Genomic DNA, 23,083 nt, shown 5'->3' with positions numbered 1-23,083 from the left:
ACCATTACAGGAACTGGCCCTACGCCAAATATCTCAGTAAAAGGTATACTGCACGTTCCTAAACAAAAACCCTTAGATACTGCAGTGTCTCCATAAGGACACAGGGCTAGATCTAGTCAGCTGGGCATCAGAACACCTGAAACACATTTGAGTTGATGTCATATCACCACTGGACACTAGTCAAGTTTCATATGCTTATTCAACATGTACTGCGTGCTACTGTGTGCCAAAAAATACACCACCTGAAAATGTTACTGTTCTGGGTGAGGGAACTGGCAAGATCCCCAGAGGGGAGGGTATAGAGATCCTGGATGAGAAGCCAGGGAGTGTGGACTAACAAGGAACCTGAGTGTTCTTAGAGACACAGAAAACAGAGCTGGAGAGAAAACAGGACCAACTGAATGACTCCAGAAGAGGTGAGGTTGTGTGGGAAGTGTAATTCATCAACTTGTTAGAAACCATATTTATTTATAACACAGAGTACAGGTAGCCTTGGGAATTTTCAGTTACAAGAACAAAGGGACTCTACGAGGAGCCAAGAGGGTAGATGTAGGCTCAGATAAAATTCTGACCACAGGAGCAGAGAAAGCAAGCATAACCTGATGTGGGCTCTACATTGAGTGAATATTACAAAAAATTAGGAAATACCATATATGGGACCTAACATTCTTATATTTTATGGAACGAATGAGACAAACAGATCTTGATGCTTGCCTGGTGGTATTTAACAACAGTCCCCAAAGTCTGGATGCCCTTTCCCAGAGATGGGCTCTGGGGTTAGAACATGGAATATTTGTACAGCTCTCACTCAAAAACACCTTTGCTCAGACAGCATACTTGCTTGCCATGTATCATGTATTTTAAAATGGGGAAACTTGTCCTTTGGTGGTCCAAAGGAGACAAGAAAATTATGATCAGATACCAACAGAGACCCAAGTCTGAAGAATGTGGTTCTAGCACCCCACCCCAAATGGGCAATGTCAACCAAGGTTCTGTGGGAAGTCCTCTTAAGCGCCAAACTGAGACAGCTCTGTGCCCCTACCTCAGGCAGATGGTGGAGAGACCTACCTTCAGACAGAGGTAATACCAAGTGACTACATCTAAAAGAAAACAGGGGACACGGGAAAATTATTTTGGTTGGTCTCTTGTCAACTGGCACTCCATAAGTTTTACTTCACTAAATTAAAAAAAAATAAAAGGACAGTCTTGTCCATACAGGACAGGCTGCCTTAATTTTGGCAAGTCCCAAAATACTGAACCAGCGTAACAGGCAGTGTTCTCCAGGGTCAGGACTTGAAGAGCCTATTAGAAAGGAAGGAGGTGGTGAAACAAGCAGGTGCTTGAACTAGACTGTTGAAAGCTACAAACCCAGGAGAAATGGTACTCCAGCTATGATGGACCACATCTGTATATATCTAGAGCTCAAAGACTTTTTGCATCAAAGTTTTAAAAATGAAAAGTTTTTCAGTTTAAGATAAGCAAGCACTGCAGCGTACAGGGCTAGAAAAAGGCACACGAGAAGGAAAAAGGAAACTATTTTATGGCATAAGTGCAGGTGGCCAATCTGTTTGCTTGTTGACTCTCTCAGCACCTATACAGTGGCTGGTACAGAGTTTATACCCAATAAATATTCACTGAATTAAATTTCAGAGGCTCGAAATTCTGAAGAGCAGCTCACCTTCCCTTGTATGTCAAGAATAAGAGCGGTAGTGGGAATCCAGTGAGGGTAATCCTGGTTGGTGTGGGCGTTCATTTTGTCAAGCTAAACCACAGAACAACTTACATGGACTAGCTAGTGCAAGGTGTTATAAGTTACATCCTCTCCATGACATTGTGGCTACAATCATCTTAACGCAAAAAAGTACAGTTGGAACTGGGCATGGTGACTCACGCCTGTAATCCCAGCACTTTGGGAGGCTGTGGCCGGCGGATCACAAGGTCAGGAGTTCAAGACCATCCTGGCCAAGATGGTGAAACCCCGTCTCTACTAAAAATACAAAAAAAAATTAGCCAGGCATAGTGAAGGGCGCCTGTAATCCCAGCTACTCAGGAGGTTGGGGCAAAGAATTGCTTGAACCCGGGAGGCGGAGGTTGCAGTGAGCTGAGATGGCGCCACTGCACTCCAGCCTGGGTGACAGAGTGAGACACCGTCTCAAAAAAGGAAAAAAAAAAAAAAAAGTACAGCTGGGATGCTAAAAAATATATACAGTAACAGCCAATTGCCAGTGGTAATGGGATGACTGGTCTCCCAAAGAGTAGGTACCTTTGAATAACTGAAAAAATGATCCACAGAACTGTCAGGTCCATTTTTAAAAAATAACTTTGCACTCTTCTATCACCAGTGCCCCAGCACTCCACCTTATCACCTCCACCAAGGCATCAAAGGCTTTCCTCTGTTTGCAGACATACTATGGCACATAGGATGTTGAGGGGGAATGAGAAAGTCATCCCTAGGCAAACACCAAAATAGATGAGAAGACCTCTGACTCAGACAACAGAAAAAGAAACAAAATAAACACTCCCAGAAGAGAAACCTCCCCAGTTAGAGGCATCTTTCACTGCCAAAACGTGGCAGCAAAGATGGCATATGACACCCATAAAATGCAGAGACCAAGAAAGAAAAGTCTCTTGCTCCAGTGGGTCGAATGGTGGCCCAAAAAAGGACAGGTCCATGTCCTCAGCCCCAGAATCTGTGAATGTGACCTTATTTGGAAAAACATGTAACTAAGGATCTGGAGATAAGATAATCCTGCATTACCTGAGTGGGCCATAAACCCAATGGCAAATGTCCTTACTAGAGACAGAAGAGCAGCCAAAGAGAAGTAGTCACAGGAAGATAGAGGCAGAAACTGGAATGACACAGCCACAAGCCAAGGGATGCATGGAGCAACCAGAAATTGGAAGAGGTGAGGAACCCCTGGAGGGAGCATGGCCCTGCCAACACCTTGGTTCAGGACTTCTGGCCTCCAATACTGAGAGAATACATTTCTGTTATTGTAACCCACCCAGTTGGTGGAAGTTGTGATGGTAACCACATGCCATACCTCCAATTCAGGTATTCCTCTCATGGTCTGTTCACCTCCCATCTGGAAGGTGCAGAAAAGCTTTCTGAATGAACAGCCACAGCAGCCTGGGGACTCCCTGAGATAGGGCCTTCCTCTATTCTGAATGGCCAGGTCGTGGCTGGTTATTTAGTCAGAAGACTTAGACTCACATCTCAGAGCTGGAAGGACACTTAAGGGGTGATATGATCCTCAAGACAGACATACTACCACCCTGACTGTAATCAAGCCCTGAAAGTTAGCTAAATGGCCTAAAGTCTGACTAGATTAGATCCCAATCCAAATCCCAAAGTAATCCTCCTTCTGCTACTCCAAATAATACACAGAGGCCTAAATGAGCATTAAATGTTGGTGCTTCCTCTTTTCTCTTTTTACATTTCCAGCCTTCCTCGAAGGTCCCTAAAACAATTACCATTTTAAGAAAAAGTATGGCCAGGTGTGCGCTCATGTCTGTAATCCCAGCACTTTGGGAGGTCGAGGTGGGTGGATCACTTGAGGTCAGGAGTTGGAGATCAGCCTGGCCAACATGGTGAGACCCTATCTCTACTAAAAATACAAAAATTAGCTGGTCATGGTGGTGCATGCCTGTAATCTCAGCTACTCAGGAGGCTGAAGCAGGACAATCGCTTGAACCTGAGGGGTGGAGGTTGCAGTGAGCCGAGATCGCACCACTGCACTCCAGCCTGGGCAACAAAGTGAGACTGTCTCAGAAAGAGAAGGAGAAGGGGAAGGGAAAGGGAAAGAGAAAGGGAAAGGGAAAGGGAAAGGTCTTATTCCCACTTCTCAAAGACCTACCAACCTAGAATCCACTTCACAGGTAACGTACCACAGGAATAACTTGGTTTGCAAGCAAGATGGGCTCTCCTAACAGATGCTAGCTTTCCATGGGACCCATTCCACATTCCTGAACAGTTTTCTTTATTCCTGTAACTCATGTAGTCATCTTTGTGGTCTGTATTTACTTGGGAGGGGCCCTCTCTAATCTAAATAGGTCTCTATCATAATTCAGCCTGAGATAAGTTTAAAACAAGGGCAGATTCATAGACCTTCTTATAACCTTGAGGTTGACTTTCTGGGTCAATAACTCAAGTTAGGTGTCACTGTAGGAAATGTGGCATTTTGATAACAATAGTGGAACCAAACAAAAAACAAATGCAGCAAAAAAAGGATCACCTTAAGGATTTTTTGTATGAACCAGGAATAGAAAAAGAAATGAATAGGGTTGTTTAGGAGAAAGAAAATGCAGCATTGATTCTACTTCTCTTTCTTTCAAGTAAAACTTTTAGAATCTATCCCAAAAACTTGAAAAGAAAAAAATTCCACCACTAGTTTAACTGTTAATTTTGCAGTCACAAAAAGGAAAATACATATGCTAATCAAAATGAAGTAAATATGATCAGTTTTAATCCAACATGGAAACCCCATGGTGAGACTGAAGACATCCCTCAAATACACGTGGGTTGCCTCTCTCTCCGCCTCCAGTTTTCTGCCTGTCCTGCCCCTCCCCATTCACTTCCGGACTACACACACAGATACACACACACACACACACACACAGATAGACACACACACCCTACCCATACTTAAAAGTTTGTTATCTCTGTAAACTCATCTGTGAAAGAAACAAGGTTGTATTTTATCTCTGGGCAAGATCAAAATGCAGGCAGGCGTCAGAAAGATGCACTCAGCTGTGAGACCTTCCAAAGTCCTCTTCAGCTCACAAGTGGGCCCAGGAGAGACAATGTGCCATTACTTTTCTGGATATTAAGAACAGAGCAACCTCCTCCAAATACTTATTCTCAAGAAATGACCTGGTCCACAGTTTCACTTATCAGCAGTAGGTCACAGGGCCCTTTGACAAATTAATAAATGCTATGAACTTTTCTCCTTAGCATGTCCATATTCCAACACCCTGTATGCCACTGCAGAGGGTTCACAGACACGACCCACTACGCCCCTGTCCATATTGATCCATGGATCCTAGAGTGAGAAGCCCTGCTCACCAAATCAGTTGACTCATTTACATTCCAGCTACCTCCCTCCCACTCTGCCCCCAAACTTGCCCTTTGTGTCTATTTCGTCTGCTTGTACCAATCCTCCTTTGATTCTGATGAATAAATAGACAAAGTCAACTACGTGGTAGTTGGAATTTAGAACATTGTGCTGAAAAGTCTTGAGCCAAAGAAAAGATACTGACTGATACCTATCCAAGGAAACAGCCTGCCTTCTGGGTAAAATTGATCTGAACCTCCCAACACTGATTCTGATGCATTAATATTGGCCCTAACCAAAGAATAGCAAAAGGACAATACTCATAATGATTGGATTTTAGGGTTAGAGAGATGACAGTGGCAAAAATGAAGGCTTACTGGAACTGGTAAGTGATACAGCTCGGGTCCTGAGCCTGTTCAAAGAGAGGAACATATTCATCACTTGGCCTCTGAATCCTTTGCAGCAAAGACTGGACAGTAGTGTTTGCTACTATTCTCAACTCTCTCTCTGGAAATTAAACTATAAAACTTCGGCAGGACATTTCTGCGCTTGTTCAATGTACTTTTCTTTTTTAGACGGAGTCTGGCTCTTTCACCCAGGCTGGAGTGCAATGGCGCGATCTCGGCTCACTGCAACCTCCACCCCCCGCGTTCAAGGGATTCTCCTGCCTCAGGCTCCCAAGTAGCTGGGATTACAGGCACCCGCCACCATGCCCGGCTATTTTTTGTATTTTTAGTAGAGACGGGATTTCACCATGTTGTCCAGGCTGGTCTCAAACTCCTAACCTCAGGTGATCCATCCGCCTAGGCCTCCCATAGTGCTAGGATTATAGGCATGAGTCACCGCACCCCACCTGTTTAGTGTTCTCTTACCATATGGACACAAAATTAATGAAACTGACCTGAATTTCAGAATCATGTTTCCCTCTAATTTTAAGTGCTAAGATTTTTAAAGTATTATTATTTTGTTTTCTTGTTTTATATCCCCTTCTAATGTTTGCTTTTAACATTCTAAAAATAAAAATAAAAAAGAGCTAAGGAAAGTATAGGAATTGTTTCAGGAAATGGAAGGCTGACTAAAATCAATTGTTATCTATCAATTCGTAGCTTCTTCAGCATGGCCACAGGGATGCTGGTGGTCACACTTGCTTTTACAACATGGTAACACAACCACCAGGAACCAGAGCTCTGGACACAATGATATATTTTTCATAAATTCAAAGAAAGCCAGCAAATGACAAGAAATTAAAATATATTTATATATATATATTTAATACACACAAGTACGTATAGTCATATATCCTCATATATATACATATTCATATATGCACACATATTCATATATACACACATGCACACCCATCCTAATTTTACTGCTGGTGCTAGAGACAGTATTACAAACTTCTCAACCAATTCCTGAATCATGGGCTCTAATAAGCCTTCTGACCCGAGGCTTTCTCTGGTGTGGCATTTAGTATATGGTTTCTGCCATATACTAAAAATTACTAAGAAATGGAGAAGGCATCCTGAATCACATGAAAGTGAAGGTACTAAGTTCGAAGCCCATGTCTAAAAAGAGAACATGCTCTTGGGTTCTCTCTTTTTTTTTTGAGATGGAGTCTTGCTCATCGCCCAGGCTGGAGTGCAGTGGCGCGATCTCAGCTCACTGCAAGCTCCACCTCCTGGGTTCACGCCATTCTCCTGTCTCAGCCTCCCGAGTAGCTGGGACTACAGGCGCCCGCCACCACGCCCAGCTAATTTTTTGCATTTTTAGCAGAGATGGGGTTTCACCATGTTAGCCAGGATGGTCCCGATCTCCTGACCTCGTGATCTACCCGCCTCGGCCTCCCAAAGTGCTGGGATTACAGGCGTCAGCCACCGCGCCCGGCCGGGTTCTCTCTTTTTTAAATCCATTCATTCAAAAAAAAAATTTTTGTTTAAGACACAAGGTATCATTATGTTGCCCAGGCTGGAGTGCAGTGGCCATTCACAGGTGCAATCACAGCACACTACAGCCTCAAACTCCTGGGCTCAAGTGATCCACCCCCTTCACCCTCCCGAGTAGCTGAGATTCCAGGCGCACGCCACTGCACCTAGTTTAACAATAAATATTTATTGAACATGGATTCTCAATCAGTATACTCAATGATCTTGGCCAGGGGCTGTTCTAGGTGCTGTGATTATAGTGAACAATAAGAAAGTCAAGATCCTCGTCTTCATGGATTTCTGTTCAGAGTGGCCCAATAATGACCAAAACCCAAGACATTCAACAAATCAACTTGAGTATAGGCTAGATAACAGAACACCACTCAATGTATTGCCTCCAAGTTAATTCAGTGAGTAACAAGTGCTTATTATGTTTCACAGCACTCTACTAAGCACCCTAATAGATAATTTTAAGGTTATAACAGACATGATCAATCCCTGCCCTCAGCAGGTCAGCATCTCCCTGGCATGACAACACATAGAGGTAAGAACTAGGTGGAGAAATTGCTGAAGACGGTCATTGGTATCCATCCAAAATGCCTTGCATAGCCAACAAGTACTGTAGGAGAAAGATGACATTCATCTCAACAAAGTAGCAATAAGAAGAGATTAAGTTAAAAAGTAGTCCAGTATATCTCAATGCTAGGCAGCAGCACCACCATCCCTCCCTCCCTCCAAACGAACAAACAAAAAATCCACATCAATTTACCCCAAGAATGTTGATGATTTCCTTAGTGTGGCTGAGATAAAGCTCTTTTTAGATTTATAGTGAAAACAAACTAACTAGCAATGATCAATTGCAAGAGGACATATTTCTAACCTGAGAGGAATCGCAGCTCAGTTTCTCCCTCCACCCCATCTCTCCCTCTCTCTCTTTTTTTTTTTTTTTTAACTTTTAAAAATAAAGAAGTAGAAAGTGGGGAACCTTGCTTTTCTGGGCATTGGGTCAAGACCACACAGTGCGTGGGAGCAATGGCAGCTGGCTGGGGCTGGCTAGGGCCGCAATCCCTCTGCTCTGCCTTTGGCCATAACCACTAGACCGCACGTTTGCACTGTTTTCCAAATAACCAAAAGGGAAGATTTTTAAAACCATACTAGAAAATAACTTTGTTTTTAGGATGTGTTTACTTGTTCTGGTAAAGGTCATGGGGCAGGATTTTGGGGAACACAAAAAGAATGCAGTAAAACTGGCATCATAAGCTCTCTCAATTTGACCACATTTGAGCCCAGTTCAGCAAATCCAAAGACATTTTCAAAAATGCTTATCTTGTTTCACACCTCACTACAAAGCAAACAACCTAATTTGCAGACTTGCTAATACTCATAATGCCTCTAGGTCCTCCTGTCAACATGTGTTTTTAAATATCATCTTTGATTTGATCACTAGCAAATATTACCACTTTCTGGTTTTTAAAGAACAAGAAAAAGCTGCAGAAATTGACATAAAAGCCAGCTCCATCATTCTTCAAAGGAACAAAGTCACTCTTATAAGATCTTTCTTTTGCAAACTGCCTTTCCCACAAAGAAAAAAAAATAGTTGAAGCTAATCCAACCATAATCTCCACTCCCACGAATCACTGCCCAATATCCGAGAGAGGGTCAATGTAACTGGGGCTGTTGCTGGGGGTGAGAGGTCACACCTCGGAATGTCTAGTAAGATCAGATTATGGCTCAAATGTCTTTAAACCAACAACTACAACATAGATAACAAACTGCATAAGGAAAAATATATGACATGAGTAGATGGGGTAGCAGACACAATGTTCAAAAGCAATAGATGTATTATAAGGAAATCTACAAACCTGAGATTGAATATATGTCAGAGAGGCTTTAGAAGATGCAGAGAGAGAAACATAGTGGTTTGATTATGGAAATGTATGATTATTACCTAGATGAAGGGAGGATAGTGACAACAGTCCCTAGATACACTCCAAGATGGGAACAGAGATAGGATGCTGTCCTGATGTTCAACTATCTGGACATCAGCTGGTGGTGATGTTCCTTTAAAAAGCCAAGCCTCTAACTGTCCCAGGTTAAATGAGACTAAGGAGATGTGCCAACTAATTGCAATGTGTGATCCTGGATAAGACACTGGATCAGAAAAATATATATATTAGTGAGATAACTGGCAAAATTTAAGGTTTGTAAAATAGATAATAATATTGTATCAGTGTGAATTTTCAGGTCTGATAATTGTACTGTGGTTATGTAAGACACTAACATTTAGGTTTGCTGGGCGGAAAGTATTCTGGAATTCTTTGTAATATTTTTGTAACATTTTTATGTCAGAAATTATTTCAAAATAAAAAGTTTGAGAAAAACTTTTAATGAGCTAATGTAAACACACACACACAACCAGAGCCTCTGATAAATTCTTGACTTGCCAAAATATCATCTTCCAGATGGAGGAAAAAACTAGAGAACTCTTAATTGGGACTTAATTCTGAATCAAACGAGCAACCAACTGGTGATAGAAACCTTCAACGTTGCGGCCTCCCTCACACCAACCTCCTCAGAGGAGACTGGGCAGTAGTTAACCTAGGCCACAAAAATGGAGGAAGGAACTTCCAGAAAATATAAAATTGTGTGTAGCGTTAACAAATAGAGAGCAGGCAGAACAGTGACTTTAGAAAAGAAAAGGTATAGAGAGTGGCAGGCATCTTCTATCTCTTCTCTGAGACAGAAGCACAGGTAGAAAGGCTGAAAGAGCACACACGTCAGTCAGGCAGAGACCCATATCCCTCAGGGAGCTTTCCTAAGCTGAGAACTCTTGCATTGGTTAGACATGGCAGCTCCTGTGGCTCCTTGAGATGGGGTGGGGTAATTCCTACTTGGGAGTTAGAAAGAACTTGGTAGCACTGAGGGAAATACAACAAGTTGCTGGCTGTTGTCAGAGAGATGCAGAGGATCCGTGGGTTCCCTGTCAGATCACACGGCCTGGTGAATGAGGAGGACAGCCCAGGTGAAAGGTTAGGAGTATACATTTCACTGCAACACCCTTTGTTACTCACTGCTCCAAACCTAAACAACAGTGGGAGAGTTGCTAGAAAATAGGATACACCAGCCAGGATAAAGGGGGAGAATCCTAATCAGTTAAGGAAAGAGCACAAGAGAAAATTAGGTTTGTACCTTGGCATTTTGGAAGCAGAACTGAGTAAAACAACGGGTATAATCCCAAGGCCAGAAACTCAAACAAGGAATACTACTACTTTACATGGCATGAATCATGTGCCAGACACTGTTCTAAGTACCTTACATACATTTTTGTATAAAGAAGGAGAACTATAAGTGGCCAATAAACGTGAGAAAAGATTGTCAATCTCATTAGTAATCTGAGAAATGCAAATGAAAACAAGATACAATTTTCCACTCTCAGGTTGACACACACACACATATACATACACATACAGACTTATCACATGCAGAAGTGGCAAAGGTGTGGAGAAAATGGGAACCCTCATAAGTGACTGGGAGGATCACAATTTGGTGCTTTTTTGTGGGGCTATCTATTGGCACTATCTACTGGAATATTAAATGTGCATACCATTCAACCTAGCAATTCCACTTGATACGTATCCTAGAAAAATGTTCAAAATAGTAAACAGTGAAGTTCATACAAGGACTTCCAAGCCATTGTTCATAATGATGTCATCAAAAGCTGAAAACAACCTAAATGTAAAAGGCTAAAGGTCTAATAATCTATTACTAAAGCTATTATTATGTCAAAAATGCTACAAAACAGAAGAGTTTATTTCTAGATATCCATGTATAGGAGTAAACACACAGGAGACGCTCTGGAGGGTATTACACTACACTTGTAACTCTAGAGAGGGACTTCTCCCTCACATTAGAGCTGAGGATGGGAGGCTCTACAAACCCAGGCATGACTATGTAATTGCAACTCATGCCAATGACAAAGAAAAAGTCATTCTTTAGATGGCTAAAGAACAAATGAGACTCACAGGGACTCCCACCAGTAGGATTTTTATTTAATAACAAAATTAACATGCACTATGAAAAATTCAAGTAAATTAAGAAGTAAAGGTTCAAAAAGTATCACAACTAATCCTATTCCCCAAAGGTTAAGCTAATACAGACAAAAATAATGGCAAAAGATTAAAGAAGTACATGTAATCAAAATTAAAATAAGAGGTGCTCAAGCCTATAAAGGTAGTGGTATGAAGATAAAATCAACAATGATCTGAGGCTTGCAAAAAATGCTAAGACAATCAAAGGGGCCTTTGTGCTATATTTAGAACTGATAGATTAATAAAGAAGTGAGAATAATGAACAGGGGATTTCTGAACATCCTTAAAGGTAGGTGGGCACTATGGTCTAAATGTGTGTGCCTCCCCCACAAAAAATTCACGTGTTGCAAACCTAATCACTAATGTGAAGGTATCAAGAAGTAGGGCCTTAGGGGGTGATTAAGTCATGACAGCAGAGCCCTCATGAATGGGATGGGCACCCTCATGAAAGAAGCTCCAGAGAGCTGCCCTGCCCCTTCCACTGTGTGAGGACAAAGATAAAAGGTGCCATCTATGAATCAGAAAATAGGCCCTAACTAGACACCAAATCTGATGGTGCCTTGATCTTGGATTTCCTAGACTCCAAAACTGTAAGAAATAAATATGTATTTCTACACTACCCAGTTTACAGTATTTTGTGATAGCAGCCTGAATGGAATAAGACAGTAGGGAATCTTCAGGAACCAGTCTCAGGTAGGAAGTCATGCCAAGCCAGCCATACTTTAATATTCCTTAGGTTTATCTAATGATTTGTTTGACAAATATTTAGTGAACGCCTACTGTGTGCCAGACACTATGTGCCAAAGCCACAAAGACAAACAAAAAAACAAACAACGCACATGTTCCTATCACAATCCAGGACAGGTGCAGTGGCTCACGCCTATAATCTCAGAACTTTGGGAGGCCGAGGCGGGTGGATCACTTGAGGCCAGGAGTTTGGGACCAGCCTGGTCAACATGGTGAAACCTCGTTGTATTGTATTGTAAAAATACAAAAGAAGATTAGCCAGGTATGGTGGCACATGCTTTTAATACCAGCTACTCGAGAGGCTGAGGCAGGAGAATTGCTTGAACCTGGGAGGCAGAGGTTGTAGTGAGCTGAGATCCCACCACTGCACTCCAACCTGGGCAACAGAGTGAGACTCTGTCTCCAAAAACAACAACAACAAAAACCCACCACAATCACAATCCAGCAGGCGGACAGATATTAATCAAATATTCCCAGTAATCAGTGTATAATTCCTGGCTGAGTTAAGAGCTTCAAAGGAAGAGTCTCTAAATACATTTGCAAAGAAATGAAGAAGTGGGGTCTAGAGAGAGGATACAGGGAGTCTATGAACTTAGAGAGCGGGAACAAAAAAACTTTTATTTTCATTAATTTCTAAATGTATTGTTTCCTTCAAATATGAATGCAGGCAACACACCACAGAAGTACCTGTGACTTTGTCACCAGTAGAAATCCACGTAGCATTACTATATAGGCAGACAGCCCAAAATATCATTTACAGAAGTTATCACACCTGCCCAGATATCTTATTTCATGTTTATTCCACCATAAATGTTTTTAATACTTTGATAACTATATTTCTATATAATTTTTTCCTTTGTAACCATGCATTTTATTTTATACATGTAAAAGCATTATTCTGAGAAAGTATCTAAATGCTTTACCTGATTGCCAAATGTATCCATGCACAAAAAATGTAATCTCTAAGCTAAATTCTGGTACAAGTAGGTAAATACGTGTCAAGATGAACCATAAAATCAAGGAATTCAGGTCTCAGGTAACGAAGGCAAGTCAATTCCCCAGGAAACAATTTTGGTCATCCTTCACCCTTCCCTTTAGTTTTGACTCTAGTTGTTTAACAAATAGTTGCTGAATGCTTACTCTGCCAGCTGCTGTGCTGAGCAATGGTGAAAGTACAGGGAAAAAAAAAAAAAAAGAAGTTTCTATTAATGTGACCCATCCTCATCTTAATATCTTTACTACCTATCAAAGTGATTGCTGGACAATCTAAATATATTTGCTCAATATTGAAAGAAGAATGTCTAAGACCTGAGTAAGTGCCACCAACATATATAAGTCATAAGGCTCAAGCAAAAATTATCTGGTTATCAAAATTTCCATTTCTTAGAAAATTTCATCAACTCTCTAACATAAAACAATTTTACCTGACCTCTTTCTCTTTTTTCCAACCTTGTAACCCAGGTTGGTTAATTAAATATTTCCTAATTTTCATGAGAAATTGTTCTTCTGAATAATCTAACCAAAGGGAACAAGGACATAAATGAGTATTATTAAATTTAAGACTTCAGCGCATTGATGTGATATCATATGCACCTATTATTAAGTCCACCTAAATAAAAGCACTCACATGACACAAAAATGAAGCTTGCAACTGGCTTCTAGATCCAGTTAGAGGAAAAGACACACAAACAAAATAATATGAGGGGTAAAATGTAATTTCCTAGCCATCAGGGGTGGGTGCGTATGGGAGATGGGGAAACAGAAACCACACTTGGGATTTCACTTTCAGATTCTTCACCCATTCACAGTATGTGATATTAAAAAGAAAGCTCACTATATCACTGATCATTAGAGAAAGGTAAATCAAAACTACAATGAGATACCATCTCATACCAGTCAGAATGGCTATTACTAAAAAGTCAAAAAATAACAGATGCTGGTGAGGTTGTGGAGAAAAGAGAACACAATTTACACTGCAGATGGGAGTGTAAATTAGTTCAACCATTGTGGAAAGCAGTAATGCAATTCCTCAAAGAACTTAAAACAGAACTACCATTCGACCTAGCAATCCCATTGGGTATATACCCAATGGAATATAAATTCTTTTTTTTTTTGAGACAGTGTCTTGCTCTGTCACCCAGGCTAGAGTGCAGTGTCGCGATCTTGGCTCACTCCAAGCTCCGTCTCCTGGATTCACGACATTCTCCTGCCTCAGCCTCCCAAGTAGCTGGGACTACAGGTGCCCGCCACCATGCCTGGCTAATTTTTGTATCTTTAGTAGAGACGGGGTTTCACCATGTTAGCCAGGATGGTCACGATCTCCTGACCTCATGATCCACCTGCCTCAGCCTCCCAAAGTGCTGGGATTACAGGCGTGAGTCACAGCGCCCGGCCAAATTCTTTTACCATAAAGACATATGCATGCATATGTTCACTGCAGCACTATTCACAATAGCAAAGACATGGAATAAACCTAAATGCCCATCAATGGTAGGCTGGATAAAGAAAATGCAGTAAATATACACCACGGAATACCATGCAGCCATAAAAAAAGAATGAGATCATGCCCCTGTGGGAACACAAATGGAGCTAGAGGCCATTATCTTTAGCAAACTAACACAGGAACAGAAATCAAATACCCCATGTTCTCACTTATAAGTGGAAGCTAAATGATGAGAACACATGGACATACTGAGTCTACTTGAGAGTGGAGGGCAGGAGGAGGGAGAGGATGAGGAAAAATAATTATTGGGTATGAGGCTTAGTACCTGGGTGACAAAATAACCTGTACAACAAAACCCCGTGACACAAGTTTACCTACATAACAAACCTGCACATGTACCCCTGAACCTAAACGTTAAACAAAATTAAACAAATAAAAAGAAAGCTCAGAAAGGAGTAAGGCCTGCATCGTCACACTACAGCCTAGCAAGCTCACCCGATACCTTCTTAACTATCCATACTTTTTCAATCACTTATTTTAACAAACAAAGAAAAACGCAAGTGTCAGCAGCAGACTGGTGAGCTGAGGTTAGCATGCAACAGGATTATGAACTGCCAGGCCTGGGATGCATCACAGCAAAGGAGGCTAACGATCACTTCCTTCTCCTCCAGTCATATCCTGAAAGTTCACACTGACTGCTAAATGGAATCACATTTTCCATACTATTGAAAGCAGTCCCTGCCCGGCACTCTGGTGAACTGGCACAAGGTGACTTGAGCTGTCTAAGTGAAACAAGTAATTTAAAAACAGAGCTAGAAACAGAACCCAGGTATCCCAGTATCTACCTTCCTCTCCAAAAAGACAACAGTAAGAACTAGCTTTAAATGATCACTTTGCCATGTACAGGCATTTACATTTATGTTGATCATTACAAAACAATCTTATGAGGTAGGGGTTATTATTATCACAATTTGCTGGGGAGGAAACCTGCTCAGAGAGACTATCATTTTCCAATTTGAGAGTGCCAGTAAGCAGTAGAGTAGGATTTAAACTTGGGCTGCGTGAGTGCACATTCTTAACCACCATAACATTCTGCTTCTAATCCTGAGATCTCATCTTAACAGTAATCAGTCTTATTTTTTCCTTTAAACACTTTTCACAGCTCACTCTTTCAGCTAGTAGATGCGGAGCATAAAATGCAATGCAACTGCCCATTTATTCCAGGAGTTCTAGAAGGACTAGGGAGTTAGAGCTTGGACACGGTAGAGAAAGGTGAGAGAAGACATATTTTGTTCAGCCCCAAAGTCCACAAAGACGAAAACAGAAGATATCTTTAAAATGGAGGTGAGCAGAAGGAAGCAACATTGTCTTTTATTAGAGGAGTGGTTTTTCCTTAGCCTCTTCCTTCTTTTCCCTTCATCCATTGCAGTAGCCACAGCAGAGTAACTCTACTTAAAAAGGAAAGGTTGATGCCATTCAACTGTGACTTCCTAATAATTCAGCAGCAATTTTTTGTGTGTTGCAGCAAAAATAGCGCAGAACTGGAAGCTAAGAGACCTGAATTATCTATCCGAGATCAACCAATTACCAGCCTTTTTTAGGCAGCGTTCCCTCTTCCATAAATAAGGGTATGATATTGACTTAAGCGTGGGCTTGCTTCTTCCTGCTCCACAGCTATGAGATCGAGCCATAAGAAATTGCCAATATCTGGCTATTTTTGACCTACAAGAGTGGTGATTTCCTAATACACAGACTTACACACAATTGCTGACGCTAAAGTATCTGTTTCTTACCTTTTTAATCTAATTCCACATAATTCTAGCATCTGCCAACGTTCAAAACTTGTGGCTGTCAAAAGAAATTCAAGTACCAGCTCAAAGTGGAGAAATATTTAATTTAACTAAAGAATCCTTGAAATGTGAAGGAGGACTAATACATCTAAAATAAGGAGGTGCTATAAGCAGTTCCAGAAAGACACCACTAATCACAGCTAAGGGGATATACGGAAAGGCAGTTTTAAGAGGCTACATAAGCCCTGAAGCTCTGGATCACCCCTAGTCCCATGGGCTTCCTGAGCCCTCTTTTCCATAGTAGAGGGATATTAAATACTTCGGGTTGGGTGTGTATATGTTGGCAATGATGATGGACTGATAGTGATTCTATTCTACTTTTAGCAAATACGCTTACCAGCAATATGCAACGAGAAAAGGAGAGACAACTTTAGTTATTAGAAACTCTCAAAAGAAAATCTGCTGTCTCTAAAATTTTCCTGAGTTGTGATATTCATGCAGTTTGAACTAAGGTTTCCATGTCCAACTTAATATGAAAAGTCATCTGTTCCCAAGCCTTAGACAATGGCCACACAAAAGTAAAACAAAAGCTTATGCAGTTGCAACAGTGACCCTATTGTGTGTCAACCCAGATTTAACAGAAAGGGAAAAAATCCAGCAGAATCATTTCAAATTTTTATCTGACTAGCTAACTTTGTTTTTTAAAGTTATAATTTCATATCATTATAAAAACAGTAGTGTCCTATGAATCCTTTGCCCTACTTCTCCCCATAATCCAATGATACCAGCTCTTAAAACTATAACATAGCATCAAAACCAGAAAACTGTCATTAGCACAATATTGTTAACTAGACTATACACTTTGTTCATACTCCATCAGTTTTGACTTGCATTCATGTGTGTGTATGTAGGATTGTACAGAAGTATACACATATACTTTAGTGTAGTTTCTCATAACCACTTTAATATGATTTCATATAACTAACCACCAAGATCAAAACAAAGAACTGTTTCATCACCACCAAGGGCTTCCTTGTGCTACCCGCTTTACAGTTGCTTCCTGCTTCCAATGCCCCTATATCGTAGAAATCACTATTCCATTCTCCATTTCTAAAACTGTAACTTCAAAAATGTTACGAAATTAAAGCATGTATTATATATGCTTTTTTGAGACTGGCCTTTTTCATTTAGCATAATGCTCCTAAGATGCACCCGGTCGTTGTGTACCAATAGTTCACTTCTTTCCATTGCCGAACAGTATTCTATTGCATGGATGTACCAGTTTGTTTAACCATTCACCCATTAAAGGATGTCTGTAGTACTTCCTGTTTCGAGCTGTTATGACCAAAGCTGCTAAGAGGGAGGTTTATGCATATAGGTTTTTGTGTGAACAGAAGTTTTCATTTCTCTGGATTAAATGCCCCAGAGCAATTGCTGTGTCATAGAGCAACTGCAATATTTAGTTTTAGAAACTGCCAAGTGACTTGCCAGCATGGTTGTTTCATTTTACATTCCCACCAGCAATGTACAGAAGATCCAGCTTCTCTGCATCCTTGCCAGCATTCAGTATTTTCACTACTTTTGATTTTAGTCATTCTGGAAGGTGATAGTTCATAGTGGTTTTAGATTGCATTTCCCTAATGGCTAATGATATTGAACATCTTTTCGTGTGTTTATTCGCCATATCTTCTTTGGTAAAATGTCTCCTTGTGTCTTTTGCCTTTTTCTAATTGGACTGTTTCTCTTTAGCTGTTAAGTTTTGAGAGTATTTATTTATTTATTTAATCCTAGATCTAAAAAGAACTAGATGTAAATAAGTTCCTTATCAGATATATGTTTTTGCAAATATTTTCTACCATTCTGTAGCCTGCCTTTTCATCCTCTTAACAGGGTCTTTCACACACAAAGCAAAAGTTTTTAATTTTGATGAAGAAAATTTTATCCATTTTTTTATAGGTTGTGTATGTTTTCAGCATTGCATCTAAAAACTCTTTATCTAGTCCTAGATTCCACACATTCTTCTAAAAGTTTTAAAGTGTTACATTTTACATTTAAATCTATCATCCATTCTGAATTAAATTTTGTATAAGACATGAGGTTTAAGTCAAGGTTTTTGTTTGTTTGTTTGTTTTTTTGCCTATGGATGTTTTGTTTTAAAAAGCACCATTTCTCAAAAAAGCTATCCTTCCTCCGTTGAACTGCTTTTGCACCTCTGTCAAAAATCAATTGGGCATATTTGTGTGCGTCTATTTCTGGGTTCTTTGTTCTGTTCCATTGATCTATGTGTCTATCCCTCTGTCAATACCACAGTCTTGATTACTGTCACTAAAAAGAAAGTCTTAAAATAGGGTACAGAGACTACTTAGAATTCATTCTTCCTTTTTAAAATTGTTTTATCTATTTTGGTTTCTGTGCCTTTATATATAAATTTTAGAACAAGTTTGTCTGTATCTATAAGAAATCTTGCTGTGATTCTAATAGGAATTGCATTAAACCTATAATCATTGGGGAGAACTGACATCTTTACTATGTTGATTTTTTCCAATCCATTAATGTCTCTCCATTTACTTAGATCCTCTTTCATTTCTTTCATCAGCAGTTTGTAATTTCCAACATGCAGGTCCTCTACATGTTTAATTAGATTTATACGTAGTCACTTCATTTTTGGGGAGACTATCAATGGTGTTATGCTTTTAACTTTGATCACCATATGATTATGGCTAATCTATAGAAATATGATTGATTTTGTGTATGTGTCTATCTTGTATCCTGTGACCTTGCTGAACTCACCTACTAATTATAGAAGGGGGGTGTGTGTGTGGGTGGGTGTGTGCATTCCTCGATTTTCTACATAGACAATGTGTTATCTGAAAGTGGGGGCAGTTGTATACCTTTCTTTCCAATCTGTATGCCTGTTATATTACTTTCTTGCCCTACTGCACCGGTTAGGACTTCCAGTCCTCTGCTGAGTAAGAGTGGTAAGAGTGGTAAGAGCAAACACCCTCAACTTGTTCCTAGTCTTAGGGGGAAAGCATTTAGTCTTTTACCCCAATTATGATGTTAGCAGTAAACTTGGCATTTCCACCCTTGGCCAGGTATCAAAGAGGAAGTTTTCTGAACATAAAGTTTAAAGGAACATACATATGAGAGTAAGTAGAGTAAGATGCTTTTCTTGACTAGAGTCTACCTCCTTCCCTCATATAACAATGCTTTTTCTCTCAGAGGAAGACGACCTTCCGCCACCATTTATACAGTTCCAGTGCAATAGGCACATGAGTAAGTTCTGGTCAATTCATCCATCCTAGCCTCTGGACCAAGTAGTTAGTCTAATAAAATCCAAATAAAGAACGTTTTTGGAATGATTAGATAAAAGCTCTCTTTCCACTAGACTTACAGATCAGGGATCAACGAACTATGTATGGCCCATGACCCAAATCAAGCCAGCCATCTCTTTTTGTAAATAAAGGTTTTTTTTTTTTTTTGAGACGGAGTCTCGCTCTGTCGCCCAGGCTGGAGTGCAGTGGCCTGATCTCAGCTAACTGCAAGCTCCGCCTCCCAGGTTCACGCCTTTCTCCTGCCTCAGCCTCCCGAGCAGCTGGGACTACAGGCGCCCGCCACCTCGCCCAGCTAGTTTTTTTGTATTTTTTAGTAGAGACGGGGTTTCACCGGGTTAGCCAGGATGGTCTCGATCTCCTGACGTCGTGATCCGCCCACCTCGGCCTCCCAAAGTGCTGGGATTACAGGCTTGAGCCACCGCGCCCGGCCCTGTAAATAAAGTTTTATTGAAACAAGGCTATACCTATTCATTTACATATTGTTCATGGCAGCTTTTTAGCCACAGCAGCAAAGTTAGTAGCTGCAAATGCGACCACATGGCCCACAAAGCCTAAAATACTATCTGGCCGATTACAGAAAAAGGTTACTGCCCCCTGTTTTTAATAAGAAGACGTAAGCTTGGAATGAATAGTAAGGAAGCATCTCACCACTCTATGAAAAGAACATGTTGGAAAATGAAGCCAAAACAAAAGAGGAAACCAACTCCAAATATTACGTAAGTTCCCGGATTCGGATGAGCCACAGACTATTAGACTCCAGTATTTTTCAGTTATGTAACCCAATAAGTCCAGCTTTTCCTCAAGTTTGAATTGAGTTTCCTACATTTGAATTAAAATAATTCAAATTTTAATTCAAATGTACTACATAAAATCCATAACGCTTATTGTAGGAAGACAATTCTAATTTCTTCCTCTATTATACGCCCATCAACACCATAAAGACATTCAACATTTCTTTAGACTAAGATATGACTGTGTATTAAAAAAAAAAAGTATGATTTAATGCCAAAACTAAATTTAACATTTAAAAATGAAATGTTTCAAAATCAACTGATTTGGGGCTCATTTAGCTTTTCTTTGTTTTTCAACCAACCATCCTAAGGTATTATTGGACAATGAAAGAACAAAAGAATAGAAACTAAAAGTAACCCCCTCCAAAAAAACAAAACAAAACAAAACAAAAAAAACCCACCAACACCAAATAATCCATCAAAGAACAACTGAGATAGAAGTATAAAACAGAAGATAGTTGCCACTGTTAACATCTCCCTGAAGTAAGGCAACCACACTAACACCGACTAGAGAAAGAGCTAACTAGAGAAATCCAAAGCTCCCACAGGGACAGATTTAACTAATTAGGGAGATGGTGATTAAAGCTGGAGCTGCTAATTGTCTACTGGCCATGTATCTCTACTAATGTCCCCTAGAGGCTTTCAGCAACGGGAGACAAAATTAAGCCTAGTATTACTGTCAATTACACAGACATCATTTGTCTATATTTATCTCCCTCTTTAGGAAACTAAAAAGCACACAGAAGTGTGGTTTTCAGTGCAAGCTATATGTTCCTGTGAGGAAATAATTTTATATTATGTTTAGAAACAAAATTATTTTGTGTTTAAACTTGTTTTAATTTGTACATTCCAGAGCAAGAAGATGTTTCTTTCAACAGCACACTTTCCATCTGCAGAGGCCAGATGTTAATCTACAGGAAAACTGAAGTGGTTAGTAAGAAGACCAATTATACACAGAGAACAAATATCTAAGTGGTGGGGGGAGAGGATGGGGAGGCTTAAAATGGAATTAATTGGTGAGGCAGTTTTGGAACTCCAGCTTATCCAGGGCAGGGGGAGAGATGGTAGTGGGTTTGGGGTTTTGTTGTTGTTGTAATTTGGCTTTTTTTGCCCATACCAAGAAGAGAATGCCATACAGGATTGTTCTTCCTGGGCATTTCCTTCCCTCTGAGTTGAAGAATCATTCCAGGGAGGGAGTGAAAGTACTGTAAAAATGAACTGAGAATTCTTAGAAGGCAATTTGAAATTTTACCTCCATTAAAGATGAAAACTGAGTATGTCTAGGATTAGACATGGGTCAAATTCTAGCTTTGCCACTAGGATGGAGACTGCCAACTATTCACAGTATCCTTTCTCCTCTTCTTCTCTGAAATAACAACACGCCCAGGGTCCTGGCAGGGCCCATGACTGCCTATGTACAGCCTAGGTTTCCCAGCCTGCTCTGCAGGTAGATGTGGCTGTACCATTATGTTTGAGCCAATGGAAGTGTCATGTGCATCTTCTGGGTCCTTCAAAATGCTTTAATCCTCATTTTCTGGCTGGAAAATGGCAATGACTGGAGCAATGTGGGAAGCCGTGGGCTGAGGATAGCAGAATGACCCTACTAGACATGGACTCCTCCCTTCTCGGCTCTAAGAGAGAAATACACTTATCTATCTTACATAAACCACTGTACTTCGGAGTCTCTCTGTTATAGCAACCTAGCCTGTACCCTACTAATACAACCATTTACTATCTGTGCGACTTGGGGCAAGTTATTTAACCTGTCTAAGCCTCAGTTTCCTCATCTATAAAATGGAATCACAGAACTTATTTCATTAAGTGCTAAGAGAAATAAACAGGTTAAGAGATGTAATGTGCTCAGTCCTGTGCCTAACACGCAAAAAAGTGTGCTCAATAAATAGTAGATAATGCTAGCAAAAAGATCTACTTGGGAAGCTTCTTTCAAAGGCCTTTGACATCAAGCAGCTATTATGCCCATAAAGCCTCAAAGGTAGAAATGTGTATCTGGTTTTGAGGGTTCCTATGGGTAACAACGTATTCAAAGACAATCAGAGCTATCTTATATTTTAGCCCAGGAGAAGAATTAAGATTAAACAATGCTTAATTATAGTTTAGCAAACTGTGTCTAAATCATTATTTATTTAAATCTTTAAGAGACCTTGCTCTGTATATTATTAAATGTCATACAATACTAGCTATTTCTTTATGCTTAGCTGACTGCGTCGCAAGTTTGTATAAAATATGGCTGAGTAGAAAGGTACATAACTATGTTGCCAGACCACCTCACCAAGGTAAGCTGAGAAAGAGACACACAAATCAGCTGGCATTATCCAGCTTGATGCAAAGAGTTCTATAGTCAATGGAGCCCATGGCCTACTTCTTCCTTGCACACATTTCCTCCCTTTGGTGTAAGCATCAATTATTGGCCCCCTGGCATTGTAGATTCTTTTTCTCTTTTGTTGGTGGCACATGGTTAGACCGTACTCTTACGATTTCTGCAACCTTGAGATTTGCTGACTAATAGAGTTGAGATCCTTGGAACTAAGATAAGACGACTACAATGATTCCAGGGCTCTTACGGATTTTACACGTCACAAGATGCGGAACAACTATGAGATTACATCACCCAGCTGAGGCCAGCATTGCTGAAATAGCAGCAGGGATCATATTACCAGGCTCACCTCCCTCCATCCACCCTGATAATGTCCCACTGCTTATAAGGGGAGGTAAGTTACTACAGGAGGCTGAACCAGAAGTCAGTGATAAAAGATGGGAGTTCTGGTGTAATTCTATGCAGAAGACATGCCTTAGGACAGAGAGGTCAAAGCTCAAGAACTATATCTATACAGAAGCAATATCAATATTCACAAACATAAACCTAGGAATAAAAAACCACCTCTAGCACAT

At 40.4% G+C, this 23,083-nt stretch overlaps 1 protein-coding gene across 50 annotated transcripts in view; it reads right to left on the bottom strand.

Annotated features, from left to right (window-relative positions):
• The window catches only part of ARHGAP26 (Rho GTPase activating protein 26), an 840,200-nt gene that overhangs the window by 273,268 nt on the left and 543,849 nt on the right, over positions 1-23,083 (bottom strand). The gene's annotated exons all lie outside the window — the stretch shown is intronic.

Source organism: Macaca mulatta, chromosome 6 (genome assembly GCF_049350105.2).
Source record: "Macaca mulatta isolate MMU2019108-1 chromosome 6, T2T-MMU8v2.0, whole genome shotgun sequence".
Lineage (NCBI taxonomy): Eukaryota > Metazoa > Chordata > Mammalia > Primates > Cercopithecidae > Macaca > Macaca mulatta.
The sequence above is the reverse complement of the archived record's forward strand: the minus strand, read 5'-3'. Positions and strand labels throughout refer to the sequence as shown.